This window comes from Syngnathus scovelli, chromosome 4 (assembly GCF_024217435.2).
Source record: "Syngnathus scovelli strain Florida chromosome 4, RoL_Ssco_1.2, whole genome shotgun sequence".
NCBI lineage: Eukaryota > Metazoa > Chordata > Actinopteri > Syngnathiformes > Syngnathidae > Syngnathus > Syngnathus scovelli.
Window position 1 is genome coordinate 19,379,537 of NC_090850.1, and position 15,708 is coordinate 19,395,244.

The 15,708-nt window shown below is 42.6% G+C and overlaps 1 long non-coding RNA gene across 1 annotated transcript in view; it reads left to right on the top strand.

Moving 5' to 3' along the window:
• The window catches only part of LOC125966950 (uncharacterized), a 145,986-nt gene that overhangs the window by 43,681 nt on the left and 86,597 nt on the right, over nt 1-15,708 (top strand). The window contains exon 2 of the long non-coding RNA XR_007480626.2: nt 8,195-8,298. This is a non-coding gene — a long non-coding RNA (uncharacterized lncRNA). The remainder of the gene's footprint in view (nt 1-8,194; nt 8,299-15,708) is intronic.

A 15,708-nucleotide genomic window follows, 5' to 3' on the forward strand; every position in this document is an offset into this window, starting at 1 on the left:
CTAGGTGGAACCCTCGGCTGTATTACTTTTCTACCTATACTTGTAACATTCGTATTTTAAATCGTCTTTTGCCATTGAAATGAATGGAAACACATTTGCCCTCCTCAACAAAAAAAATGCAAAATGCATCTTCATTACATCTCAACCCAATCATAATATACAGTATTGACGTCAATAAGAATTAATAGGAATGTAATTGGAATGTAAAAAAAAAATCTCGTCATTGTGCTGCTCCTCCAGGTATGCCCGCCTTCGCCAATTCAGTGTTTCTCCTTTCATATGGTAACTGTCAGAAGATTTGACTTGAGTCAGTTGTGCAATACCAACTGTGCCACTTCAAAGTGACGGGGCATTCTAATGCTGGCCCCCGTAGCCAAACTCAACAGCAAAGTGCTGCAGCTAATCCATCAATTTCCACTCTCAAAACATCCTCTCCGGAAATCCCCCTCCCAAACTTCTGCCTGCCGACGGTAATTCAGAACTTTCAGAAAGTGCACGCCGAGGTAGAGAAATGTGCTTAGTTCAGCTCCATCTAGTCACGGCAGCGTAGTTTTGAGTGGGAGCAGACACTGCTGCCATCGTGGGGAGGGTTTTGCCGTGTTTGTGTCGGCGCCACTTCCAGCCGGCAAGCCTTGGTGACAGTGTGAGGTGCATTGAGATGTCCTGATTCTCGGAAGCCTGCCACCGTTAACGCCGTTGTGAGGCCAGCCAATTATGCCTTCAGCATGCAAATGTCTCGCAGAGAAAGAGAGCGGGAGCGAATGGGGTTGGAGGGGGGGGGACTAAGACAAAGATTCAATGAGGTCTGTGAGGGCTTCCCGTTTGCGCCCCACTCCAGTCTAAGACTCTTGTTTAATTGCCGTGTTTACCCGGCGACTACATCCCATGTCATTAGCACACAGTGTAGTGTCATTTGTGTTGTCACACTATTCCACGGCACCACGAGGTCATTATCACTGTGACTGGTTTGAGTAAAGAAAATTGACATATTTTACATGAGGAAGTCACTGATACTGTCCTAGAAGTTATTTTCCATGCCGCCTTCAAACAGCCATGGGGCCAATTAATTTCTGATTGGTCCAAATCCTGATGAGGGCTGTTGCTCTTAATGGGCTCAGTTTCACATCGCTCCCTGCTTGCAACAGGGTCTGACAAAAGAACATTTATAATTACAAAATGGATATGCATAGGAGGAATATATTCCTGATGGAATAACAACAAAGCTATAATTCCAAGTAATCCAGTTTAGAAGAAAATTGGACTGGTTGTTTGCAGTAAGATGTGTGCTTTGCAAGCACTGTCGAGTTGCTCTTGAGCCAAGCAATAAATGCAATCCACTGAATCTCCTCTAGTGCTAGTCCTAATTACAATTACAAGTTGAGCATCAAAAGTCACAATTGGGAGACAAATGTGTTAACCACCAATACAACATAATTATAAAATTTAGATCTTTGTCAATCTATATATATATATATATATATATATATATATATATATATATATATAATTATTTTACAAATCACAAGATATACTATATATGTGTTATTTAAGTATTAAGTACAGTCCTTCATTTAGTTTGTTTTTAATATCTATTTTTTGTGTATTTATTTGTTTATTTATTGTGAGGCGGCTTCTTCTGAAACTTATACTTTTATAAAATGATATAATTTTAAGGAAGCATTTGCAAAAGGCAGGTATAAAGCTGTTTGAACAAAAGATGAGATAATTCGCAAATTATACCAGCAGAATGCATTCATATAAATCGTGTATTCCACTGAAAATAAATTTACATATTTTTGTATGCATTGCTTGGATTTACACACCTTTGAGGCTGTGCCAGCGCCAACAGTAAAGTGGGAGGAGAGAGCGAGTAAACATCGGTGGGAGTAGGAGGTGACTCTCTGACTGCCCGGTCAACACAGGTGGCACATTCACAGGAAACACATTTAATTATGCTCCTCGGTAACAATGCGTTGTCCTTACAGCGGCTGACATCGGTGTTGACAAAGGCCGCCGCCGCCGCATTCTAATCAGCAAACAAAATGCAGCCGAGCGCCCCCCTAGGCCCTACCGGCGCATCATTAGCCAACCACCTCCTCGTATTCAGGGGAGGAAGCGACAGAGTACAGAAGTGTCATACAGCATCACGCCATCAGGCAGCCAGAACTCGCCTCCCACCCCGGGAGGCAGAGGATGACCAATTGACGGACAGACGAGGGAGGGGACAACGGCGCTTGCCCTACCCGCGCCGTCCCACTAGGGCCCGGTTTAACAAGAGGGCTGACAGGCTGCAGCTGGGTCCTGCCTAACGAAGGCGGGGACATTAGCGCGGCCCTGTGCGTCTGTCTCATTAAAAGACATCAGCCTTCCTTTCCCGCACTGGCCGCGCACTTCCGTGACAGCTCCCCCCCACCACTCCGGTGGCGGGCAGGTGACGGGAGGAGATGTTGACATAAGAGTGCGGCGAGGGACAGGGGTCAAATGTAAGGGAGACCCCTGTCTCGGGGACAGTGATGACCTCGTTAGGGGCCCCTGACAAAAGAGGAACTGTCTCGGGGTGGCGGTGTACGCAGGAGAGGGTGACATCACGGCCAGCTCGACCACTGACACGCCGGTGCTCGCTAATGAGCATCAAAGCGGCTGTCCTTCAACTCGTAATGAGGACATGTGAAGACAGTATCACACCATAACATGGACTGTAACTGCAGTCTAGACAGTCCAGACAGCAATAATGGAAAATATGAGAGGAATATTTAAAGGAGCCGCTTGCACTCTGTTGTTATCTCCAGACCGTTTATCCTGTTCAAGGTTTGAGACAAGCCACCGGGCCAAAGAGGTTTTGGGTCTAAATCTTGCCTTAGGCCTTTCTGTCTGATTTGGCATGTTCTTTACTTCTAAAACATCATTATTGGGTTAATTGAAAACTCTAAATTGTTCAAGGATGTGAATGAAAGTGGGATAAATAAAGGCACGTGCTGTATAATGTAAGTTTGCAGCTGGAATGGATTAATTGCTTTTCCATTCATTTCAGTAGAAACCATTACCTTGACTTATGAACATTTCAAATTACCGCCACATGAAACCAATTAAGCTCATAACTTGAGGTATTATTGTTATCTACTTAGGAAATTCATGTTCCTAAACCTTTATTTAGTGGGGAAAAACTATGTGAGGTGCTATGTACAGGAAATGTGTAATTATTATACGAGGGATTTAAACTGCCAACCCCCTAGGGGACACTCGTGTGTGCGCACAACAGTGTGGGCATCCCTGTTTTAGTCATACCCAAACATGATAAGTCCACATTCCCAAGGCCACAACCGGAAACCTAACCACTGGACCACTGTGCTCCCCCCTTGCATTTTCCACTTGCCCTCACACTAACCGACACTTGAGTGCTTATTCATCATGTGAAACCAGATTCATGAACATTCCTAATTATGCAAAAGGGTCCCAGCGCAGCGGCATTAAGCGCCCGCTCGCTCGCTCAAACCGACTGCTTGTATACACTTCCCAGCATCCTTCCTCTGCTCACGCGGTCTCCAGAGCTCGTCTTAAAAGAGGAGGATGAATGGCGTGATGAACTGCGGGTTACACGTCTGTTTGATCCGGTGATAACGAGGGGGCTGGAGGAATCATCTATCCGCAATAATCCCCCCGACTCAGGAGAGATGCGCCGAAACACGCCAGCGGATGACAGATGCACACACTTATCACCATATTCAGCAAGGGCCTTCATTATCACTGTAATGTGAAGCAGGGGAGCCCGCAACGAAAATGTCCAATTATTCAGCGTCTCGTTTATCAGCCCCGGCTTCACACGCTCGGGCTTTAGACGGGCCAAAACTGGAAGCAGACAGCCCATGTTGTTTGTTGTCATTGGAGGAGTGGGCATGTCAAACACACACACATGCAGAGGAGAGGTTATCAAAAAGAAAAGAAGATGACACCAATGGATTTACACTGCATGGTTCAAGTGACATTTTATTTTGCGCTCAAATGGCACACTTTGGATATGGGTCATGGCGGTGTCAATAGAAAAAAAATACTATGGGATCATATATCTTTAGATCACAATCAGCCCGCTTCCAAATGTGGATCTAAATAAGACACATATCGTATATCTGTCAACGCAAGTGCAGTGTAAACACACAAATTTGATATATACGCCGCTAATGCTAGCTTGGTGTCATGGAATACAGCCATTGCTAACATACACACCCGTGTCTAAAGTTCAAGAATGATTTAAACATGCAATATGAGAGGCACATCTACTTATAAATATTTTTTCATATTTTGGATCTACTCTAGTTCTTTCTACAATTTTTACCCTTTATTAATCCATGTTGTCTTTGACTTTTGACATTTATGAAGTTATTTACATACAATTTGGGTATTGGCATTTGTTTCATGTGTTTTGTTCATGTAAACACAACCAAATTGGATATGTGTCACTTGAAATGTAGCTGGGAAATAGACAGTCAATATGAGTATTAAATTGGAATGGTGCACAGTGTAAATCCGGCCTCATTTGCCGTAACATTTCCTCCTCTTCTTCAGTCACCGTGAAGTCGAGGATCCCATTTCCTGCTGAAGTCCGTGTCAGGATAATCATGTCACCATTTACATTTGCCAGAAAAGAGTATGGTGATGAGATGAAGAGTCAGCAGGAGGCGTGACACACACACATAGACACAGATACACAATGACAAATCAAACCGAACACAATCGCAAAACGCGCCTGTCCACGGTGTCATAGGACAGTCTGAAGTCACGTCACCCGTTTCGATTAGAAAGCTGTCGCCGCCGTCGATGTTGTTGTGCTTGCAAATGAAAGGCTGAGGCGAAACGAATGAACAAAACAAACGCGCTAATGATTGTTTAGACAGCGGAAACATGAGGCAATTTTGGCTGATTATCACGACAATGTCTGCCAATGACGCTATTGTTAGCATACTGGCCCGAGCTCGGGGGGGGGGAGAGAAAAAAAAAACAGAGTGATTGAGAACAAAGCGGGGACAGCTGAACCCTTCATCTTTTATTCATTACATAAATGACATTTTAACAAGAGAAAATTCCTCATTATTGCTTCATTGTACTGTATTAGATCTCTGTCTCGCAGTTTGATAGAGTGATGGCGCTTTTATGAATATCAATATGTTTAGACAGAAGGGCTGGTGAAGACCTCAGCCAAGGTCAAAGATATATGTTATGACAACAGCCACAGTGATAACACAGCAATCAGGTCAATAGACGGTGAGAGGAGCCAAAAAATGTCTTTTTATGATGAGTTGTGATGTATATCTTTTTAATTACTCAGAAAAAAATAAAAATGAACACACCATACAACAAACAATGTAAATTTCAGCTACATTAAGTCAGAAGTGCCGCCTATTCCCCAGAACCAAAAATCGTACTGTCCAGTTGTTATTCTCTTTGGAACCAGAATTAGTTTGTTAAATAAAAATAAAAACAGATGGAAAAACAAACACACTTTTTACAAAGACTATACAAGAACTGAATTGTTCTGATATATTCACATAGATTTACAATGCCTGCAAACATGCTATTTCCATGAGCCTTTTAGTGAGAACTGCCATTGTGTGTTAGCATGAAGCTAACTGCTGTTTGGTCATAATTATTGTGAAATACATTATATTGTTAAAAATATGACTGCAAGATGTTGCTTATTCCTGAAAGGAAGCACAGTCATTTAGTAGCTAGTTAGAAGCGTAATGATAATTGCAAATTAGCAACTTAGCAGGTGCTTCGTCTTTCATTTTTCTGCTGCGGGTTTGTGTCCTGATCATAAAACACATTTCAGCATTTCTATTCATCACACTATAGTCTCTAACGCACCGGTGCATTTGGATTTACATTTTTTTTCCCTGAGAAATCTACATGTCAGTCACCCGCGAGGCGAGTGCCGCCTGACAAGTGAGAATACTTTATTCAAATTGGTCTTGGGCGGCCGAGAGCAGACGACGGTAAACGTCTGAATGCCAAATGAGGTATTTATGAAAAACTGAGCCACGTTGTCCTCCATCCTAAAGAAGCATTACGCTCGCACGAGACGGGGAAAGTGGAAATGTTGACCTTTTGCGCCCGGGAGTATGGACACACACAAACACATACACACACTTCACCATCTCAGCTCTGGGGATGTTATCTCAAATAATTACCGTCGGCTTCCCTTGTCCCCACCGGTGGCGACTTGTGAGCGGGTAGCAAACAACAGCGGGTCACCGTGGACAGGCTCCATGCAGGAGGAAGTGAGTGTTAGCAGAGTGGAAGATCTAAAACCGGCCTCCTATGGCCCTGGCAACGGCTCTTAATTAACCACCCAGGTATTCTTGAGCCGTACGGCCCGCTGCCCGGCCGGCCATATGGCTGGAGCAGCGCCACGTTCCTAATTGCCAGGGGAAGCGCTGCATCAAAAAGAGCTCAGCCAACATAAAGCTTTTGTAAATTATTTTTAATGGTTCCCTTCTGGCAGGGGCGCGTGTTTGTCATCTCAAAAAGAGCGGCCAGGGCGATCTATTTACCCTTGACCCCTCTTTTTTTTTTTTTTTTTTTTTGCTCCCCATGTGACGGCGTGACCTGTCTACCTGATTCCCGCCTGCCTCACACACACACACACACACAGACGGGCTGAAGAGCCATTAGCTCAGTCAGCCAACAACTATCCCCCTTGCCCCACCTCCTCATGAATTGAATGAGCGGTTATAATGCAAAAATTGCCAAGTGCTAATTCTTAATGACTCATTGCTGTTCAACTTTATTGGTCACCTCATTGCTGTAAATCCAACGCGTTAAATACTAACTAAATATGCCCTCGTTGCTAAATGTAACCTTAAAGAAGAACAGGTGGTACAATTAAGACTGTGTTCACACTTGCAGAATACATTTAAATGCACTCCAATGTTGAAAGTAAAAACTTTACTGGAGGTCCTCGATTTATGATGGAGGTCAGTTCCAGCAATAGCATCATAATTACAGTCAATAAATACTCTTTGGACCAAAAATGTTGCCCAGTAGACTTAAGGAGATATGTGTGAAATTGGTCCTGCTTGCCCCTTCACCCACCTTTGCTCCCTCCCTAGATCTCGCTTTCATTTCTCCCCTTAGTTTATTTTGCTAATCATCCCAGCAGGGTTCCGGCAGGGATAAAGTAAGCAGCTCATTGCAGTTTTCCGCTTGTGTTATTTTTGACCGTCCTTCTTGTGCAAGGATGTTGCAAAGATGAGGGTGGTGAGAAGGTGCCGGTGAACAAAACTCCACCCTAACACCCCTCCTCACCTCCCAGTCTATTTTACAATATGTCAGGAACACAGGACATTTCCATGACCCCTCCCACCACCTCCTGCGGGTCTCAGGCCAGGCCATTGGTGAGCTGTTTTTATAAGGAAGCGAGCCAGCAATCTGGTCAGAGCGACCTCACATCTGCCTCGCTAATGAGAAGGCTGGCGTCCTCCCAATTCGCTTCCCTGTAAACTGTCCTGTATACCCGCACGGGTCACATACACTGTGAGGTCAACTTGCAAAACACAAGGGAGGCTCAAGGCAGCACAAACGCAAACATGCATAAACTGTGTAAGTGATTTTACAAAAACGAGTTGATATGTAGTGATTTGACCTTCAAACAACTACTTTGAAATTGTGTGGACGATACAGAGAATATCAGCACCGACTATACTATTGGAAGACGGGCCTTACAGTTTATACACAACCACAGCAGATTTTAAATAAGATTTCACATGTAATTTAGGTCTAGTACTTTACAGGTTTCATAAAAATGTCATTTACTATTTAGGAGTTTATGCTAAATGCCATTTTCAGAGGTTGCACAACTGTGAATATAACATTTTTTTTAATACTGTCATTTTTATGGTTCTTGCTGCCAAGTCTTTTGTCATCAGTCAGTGAAAAACATGCTCGATTGGGTTTAAATCATGTGACAGACTCAGTTTCACATTCTAACTTGCCATCATGGTTTGTTTCGGATCATTAGCCATCCTCTGCCATTTTTTAGGATTTGGCTCAGTAACCACACGATCAATAATCACCAGTGAGCTTGCTCTATTAACAGCTACTGTACGCCACGTCTAAAGGCCAACACTGCCTTCACCATGTTTAACGCATAATGTAGGATGGAATCGAACGATCTGTTCCTTACCTTCTTTATACCTTACAGAAACCAACAACGCAAATGATCTGAAGTGTACGAGAAGGAACGGTGACCATGTTGTCATAGGATTTGGAAAATGTTGGATTCAAGATGGAGGCCTTGAAGTTAAGGTAAGGAGTGACTTGTCAAAATATTTTTAACTAAAATAGAATAGCTGAACTCCTGTCAATTGATACTTACTTTCATAATAATATATCGTATTGTACCTGTTAAACCGATCCTAATGTTAGCTTGACATAATTCTAACTGTAGTTTGTTTGAAGATAAAAATGGTTGTGTACTAAATTCATAAATTGTTCTTGCCAATGACTTTATTCAGAGAATGAAAACACATCCCCAAACACACATTCACATAAGTGTCTTCCCCAAATATGGACCATAAACCTCCGGAAAACTCACAAACTCAAAACCCCAGCTGCTCCTTAGTCCAAACTCTGGTTTAATGACTTGGTTGATGCTTGGTACCGCACACAGTGCACTTGAGTGGAAATGAAAGCATAATTGCCGCCATAGATCCAACACACAGTGAAAATAATACGAGCACGCCTTCATGCATTTAACCGCACCATCACCCCCCCCCCCCTTCTCTGTCTCTTGACGACATCAGAGTCATTACCGCACTATATTTTAATGGTGTTTTCCCCCCAAAACTTCACACAGGCGAGTCACGCTATTGGGCGTAAGTGTCGCCAAACACACCCCCGTGCATTGACTTGATCTGCTGCCAGTTTAATGTACCTACGCTGTGAAGCAGCTCCAAATCTCTTGATTGGCGCTTTCTGCATCTTAGGCCAAATGAGACGGTGACACAGGCGGCTCGTTCCCGGTTTTAATGAGCCTCGTGCAGCGAAACAGGGAATGAGATATCGGCCAACGCGGGCTAATCTAAAATGCCCTAAAACAGCGGGGCCGTGAATTACGCAAAAGACATGCATGCCTGAAACAGAAAACACTTTGTAAAGCAGCCTTTTTGTGCTGGCACTTTGACTTCCATTTACAGCGCTTAAAGTTTGTCTGGACAAGCTTCTTCTATCTGTCTGCTTTGCAAACACGCAAGTAATTCTGCAATGTTGTGATCTTGAATTAATCTCCCATTCCTCTCTGGTAGCAAATGTAAGTCTTAGTTTTAGTTATTCTTGCTTGAGTATTTAGATCACCTATGTCAAACCTGGGGGCCAAATACGGCCCACCACATCATTTTGTTTGGCCCGCGATGACAAATCAAATTCATGTCAGTGCTAAAATTGCAAATTGTCTTCATTTTTGAAAAAATTGAGAGATTGCATTTTTTACTATTTATCTTTTTAAAAATATTTGATAATTGTTTTACTTTTCTCAGATTTGAAAAACTGTTTTTTCGTCCATTTGTTATGTACGCTACACTGTATATAATACGAGCCATCCATACATTTATTTTGATTGATAGTCATAATGGCCCTCCGAAGAAAACTATGACGACAATGCAGCCCGTGAGTTTGACACCCCTGATGTAGATGATGATACTTGATTGATACTTGTGTGAGTCTTTCCCACAAGTCACTCAAAGGCTGAGATGACTCATTCATCTCTGTACTGACTGACAAACTATAGAAAAAAAAAAGCCACAATAATTGGTCAACTGGAAGCAGATGAGTTCCTTCCAATGTTCCGAACGCTTTTGAAGAGCACTTCTCTCCTTTAGGCAGAGGCTTTTGTTGCGTTGATCATCTGCTTGTCATGCCGATTTACTCGAGCCAAATGAAACTCGCAGGTGCTCAGGGGCCCCTATTCTTGGACCAGACAATGGAAGGGGGTACCATCGCTACCTCAGGTTTATGTCTTCGGGAATTAGATTAGTGGTTTTGTATGGTGGTGCATCACAGGAGTAAATCGTGAACATAGCCAGGTTTCACAACTGACAGTCCAAAAAAGTTTGAGATTTAGAAATGCCTTTCTGTTGTCCACAAATGTGCCTTGACATTTAGTTCAAATAACTCCTCCAAAACTGCTCCAATTGCTTTGATTTGCCACTCCAGTTGTTTGTCCACAAAGCTAATGTAGTGATTCATAAATGTGTAAAACTGAGAAGATGACAAGCAAACAACAGCAGCACATTAAAAGACTTCCGAAATACATCCCGGATTCTAAAAACTTAATTTCAAAACAACAACAAAAGTGATATGATATGTTTTGAAGGGATGTCGTTTCAAGTCGACAAACGGCGGCGTATTTGACGCCAACTTGGTGCCAAAGCAAGCCGTGATCACACAGACAACAAGAGAGCGGCCGTGTAAACATTGCGGCACAAAAGAAATGTTGAAAAGTGACGATGGGTTTGCGATGACGGCTGATGGATGCTTTGAAAACGCGAGCGTTGTCGCGTGCTAGTGACTCACAGCTGCTCTGATATCTCTTTTGCTAACAGGCTCATTTGGAGTTATGCCGTCTGTCTCGTGGCGTGATAAAAACTCTTCTTCTCGAGCGCTGAAAGCGGGCAAAATGATCTTATTTTAAAAGTTGCACGTTTTAATATCTAGACGCTTGGGTATACGCTCGGCGGTGTGATCAATGGCTCTGTTAAATTATGGTGCCACACGGCGGCACGAAGGGGGAGAAATTCATTACCGCTTGGTCGTTTCCTCCCAAAACAAAAACATTTCATTGGAACGGAAAAGCTAAATTAATATTGGCTTTGCACGAAGCCGATTTTATTTCCTAAAGAACTGCCTCCCCCCGCTTCATCCGCCGCATGAAGGATTGAACGTGAGACTTGAGTAAAATGACTTCCGCACAAACACACACTCATCTAATTTCACTCCCCTTGTTTCTTTGCTTTTGTCACAGCCACAAACACAAAGCAACACGCCGCATACGCATAGCAAACGCATTTCATCCTTCCTTCACCAAAAGGCCTTTGTTTCTCCATGATGCCTCGCCATCAAAGACGCCTTCTAGTCTCACTGTTGACTCTGGATGAGGCTTTTTGACGTCACCACATTTAACTGTGTCAAAGTCTGCACATCAAGGGTGCGCTTGGCTCGTTTGATGAGCAAACGGTGTGAGGATTGTAACGAATAAACAAACGTCCGATATGTCTGCAGGTAAATACGGCATCAAATTATAATGTTGGAACAATAAGTGTCTCTTTACGAGACTTCATTTTTAAATGCAAATGGATAAAATGCCAAATACTAGTTTACGGCGGTTGACGTAGCTTAAAGATAAAATATATGATTGGGATATTTTCAAGGAAAGTTTTGCTTCACCTAAACTACAATCCCGATCCTCCTTCAAGTCTGTTTGTGCCAGCGCCGCTTGCTTCATTAATCCGTTTCGCCGTCTGACTCGGCTTCTCATATAACTGATTTATTCGGCTCCCTCATCATCAAGTATTTGTTTATGGTGAAAACATAAAAACAATCAGGATTGTGATGTGCGAAGGATAGCGTTGCGCACGGCTATTTATTTGCCCATAAAGACCCTATGCAAAGTCATCCCAAACGGATGCGGGGAAGGTCAGGGGCACGAGCAAGGAGAAGAGAAATGGGGGCTTATGTGTGCCATGGCTTTGAATAGCTGATGAAGTCCCATTAAAAGTTTTATAAACATGGCTGAGGCTTATTGAGTGCCAATGAAATACGCACCTTGTTTCCCCCGCTGCTGACTAGCCAAACATGGAATAAACACGTCCAATAGCATGCTATGAAAATCTCAGAATCCAAATTTTTTTTCAAAGCTATTTATTCCTTTTCATTCAAATGAAAGACTCAGGTCCATAAAGTGAATTATAAATTAGTAGCTTAGAATAGGCTAGTAAAAGTCAGAACAGCAAATGTGATAATAGCCTTTCTTATTTTACTACTAATTTTGATATTTTTTCAGCAACATTGTGTGTATAGTTCAGGTCAACATCAATTTGGGTCAAAATCAAACCCATTTATGTCCTGAATTTTCAACTTTACTGTTTGTAGTTTGAACTTTTTCATCTTTCCTGGAAAGGCTTGTCTCAGCGTTTAGGGGAGTCCAAAAGTCATGAGATCAAACACTTATGTTGGATGAGGCCTGGCTTTTTGTCTCCACTTTAATTCATCCCAAAGGTGTTTGGTGAGGTCTGGATTCTGTGCAGACCAGTCAAGAGCCATAACAGACTTTCTCATGCATGACTTTTTTCGTACTGGTACACGTTGGGACGGAACGTAGCTTTAACCATAAACGGAACTCTTATAGAGTGTACTATTCATAAAATGAATGATGAAAACATTTTTTTTGTGGTACTTATGATAAGACACCCCCCCCCCCCCCCAAAAAAAAAAAAACAAGAAAATCACAGTCAGGTTGTAACATGACATAAAATCAATATTAGTTACTACTGTCGCTCGGAGTACAAAATGACAATCCTCATATCTACATTTGTCATCGGAGTGTGGAAAAATTCTATTTTTATTTATCTCGCCAACAAAGACGTTGTCACGGGTTGACGTGAAGACAGCTCAATCAAAGGACTACGCTAAAGTAGTCGTGATCGATGATGAGATGCAAACATAGAGGATTTATTGAGAGGCGTGGAGATTTATTTGCTTAGCTGCCACTGCAAAGTTGATGTCTGACGACCAATGTAAATTGATGATCATTTTAGTTTTCACCTGCTTATCATCAAATTAAACTCGATGAATTCAGGTCACACTATTCAAGTTTAAATCAAGCACATGCAAGACCTTCCCCTTGAAGAAGCAGTGAGCCAGACATCATATATACTGTATTTGCATACATTTAATCCCCCGCTAACACCCAGACACATATGTTATGCACCACACAGACACACACAGACTGCATGTGCGAGTACACAAACAATTTCAGAGGTACCCCCCCCCCCTCCCCCCAACGCCATATGCCCCAGACGAAAAATTGCACATAGCCTTCAAAATACGATGTTTGGGTCAAGCCAACTTGCACTCCTAAGTAATTTATAATACGCTTTTACTCTGAGGCATTGCGCAATCTTATTATGATTAGATTTTTGCATATTTAACAACAGTTTTTAATTAGAAGGTGTTTTATTATTCATGCACATAATTTGAGGCGAGCTCAGGCTGTTGAGGACGGGAAAAAAAAAAGGTGAGCAAAAGCCAAAAGATGTAGATTTGATCTTTTTGTGTGTTTATTTGCTTGTAAGTGAATCCAGACAGTAGTCTTCTAATGGCTCTTTTAATTTAGCTAATAGTTATCATGTTGGGTACCTTTATGCGTTTGCTCACTTCCTAGCCATGGGAGTTGTTCCCCAGTGCTGAAGCTGAATGAAGAAGTGTGCTTTGGCTTGCGTCGTGGTAGATTTTTTTTTTTTTTTTTTTCCGGCAGCTCCTTGATGTATTATTAAAATTGGAAATGGACTCTGGGGACAGCATCTAGTTATGTGCTTTCATTTGCCGAATAAACCAAGCGTTGTTTTCATCTTTGCTCATGATTGTTAATGGCGCCGTTGATGAGAGGGGTGTGTATGTGTGTGTGTTTGCTCCCGCTTTCTTTATCGGCGCACGCCCGTCATTACTCTGGCCAAATAGCCCAAGCTGCTGATTTTGTTTTAGGTTTTCAATTAGTCATTTGTCTGAGCACATCTGTTACTGGCAAAGGCCCAGAGCGCGGACGACCCACTCAGTCTGGTGCGGCTCGCCAGCAGCCGGGCCTGTCAAGATGGGGGGGCGGGGCTTTGAGGTGATGAGCACTTCGGAGCTCCTCAGGGGTGCGTCCCGGGTCCCCTCACATTTTACAGCCAAGTCTACAGAGAAAAGGTGCATCCAAAAAACAAAAGTACACCCATCGCCTGGCCAAGTTCCTGATTTTCTGCTCGGGTAAAGCCCGCACGCAGACTTGAGCGTGTGGCACTGCTTCCAAAGATTTAACTTCACACCCCGCCACTGGTTATTGTCCGCATTCATCTCCTGATATATTTTATTTGCTTTTAATAATTTATGTATCACAGTCTGCTTATTCCCTCCCTTCTCGCAAGTACTAAAATTGATGAATATAAAATGCGCCGTCTTTTGAAGGGTTGTTTAAATGTGCACTGTTGCAAGTAAACTGCCTATTTCCTGAGCGGAGTCGACGTGTTTAACTTTGTTCATTTTCTCTCACGCTGGGATGTGCGCACACATCTTTTTAGCATATTATACAATGTGTTCGTATGTTTCCTTCTACTACAATGGATGTCATTAACTTCCTCCATTGAGCACCAGTGGAAAGCATTATTATAAAGTAATGTTATGTGTTCTTTATGGTATTTACAAATAAAATGGTTCATGATTCATTTTTGGCATTTTCGTTTCATAGCATGGCCTCAAAAGGTTGACATTGTGATAATTAGGTTCGATCTTGGGGCCAAAGTTTTGTGGGGAAAAATGTGCTTTGCCATGGCTGAAACTTACAAACTGCAGGAACTTGCTAAGGTTAAATGGACACATTTATTCCTAATAAAAGCCCGATTGGAATAAAACGCTTAATTTACGTACAGAATATTCTGATCAGAACAAGAAAATTCCAATTAAGATTTCACTAGAATCAGAATGAGAAAGGTGTTTTTTTTGTCTGTTGATAATCCCATCAGTGCGGATGTAAACACATATCCCGAGATTTCGGAACAAACCGCCTTTACCATGCACGTCTGTGACGTCAGTAATAAGGGAGAGCAAAAAATAAAGAAGCTAGAAATAAAAACCATGCATCCAAGATGAGATTACAGTTTTTGACAGTTCTGTTGGTGTGTTGAGCAATCTAAGATGACAGTAGGGTTAGATTTATAGGTCTTCAAAAGTCAGCAGAAGCACAGTTTGTCTGTGGTCAGCGGTTTTTGGAGGGAGCGAGCGCGCCTGACGCCTCCATCATATTAAATGGCGGTCTATTTTTGGGGTGGGTGACACAGGCGTCCCGGCCCAGTCGAGCCGTAGCCAATCTCTGATTGTCGAGAGTTCAGGGAGGGTTCAGTCAGCAGCACCGTCGGGTCTGACTGATCCTAGAGGGACTCCCACTGGGCTTTAATAAAACATTTTGCTCATTGTGGAAAGTAATGACCAACAATGTAAACTTGTGACTCGACAACAGATGTTGGCATGCTTAGTGGAAACAAGGTGCTGTAAAATTAATTTCATTTGAATTATTTACTGCATGCATTACGTGCTTGAGGAAGTAGGTGGGGGCGACGGGGCGGGTTCGCTTGGCAACAACAACAGAAACATATTCAATTAGAGGTGAAGTAGTGGGATGAAAGGGTGGGGGGGCGGTAATGGTGGGGGATATGGCAAAGAGAACGATCGCATGTGTTTGCTCTTGAAATTCCAAAATGGGAATCAGAGCCACCACTGTTGACATCACCCTTGTGATTCATATTTAATAGGATTTATTATTTCATAGTGTCACTTCAAAGGTTATGCTCGCGTAAACTTGCCCAGAATGTTTCTCCACGATAAAATTGAGCCAAATGAATATCTGGAGAAGTGCATGACACTGAGAAGATTGTGATTAAAGGACATTTGAGTGAGAATTCATTGATA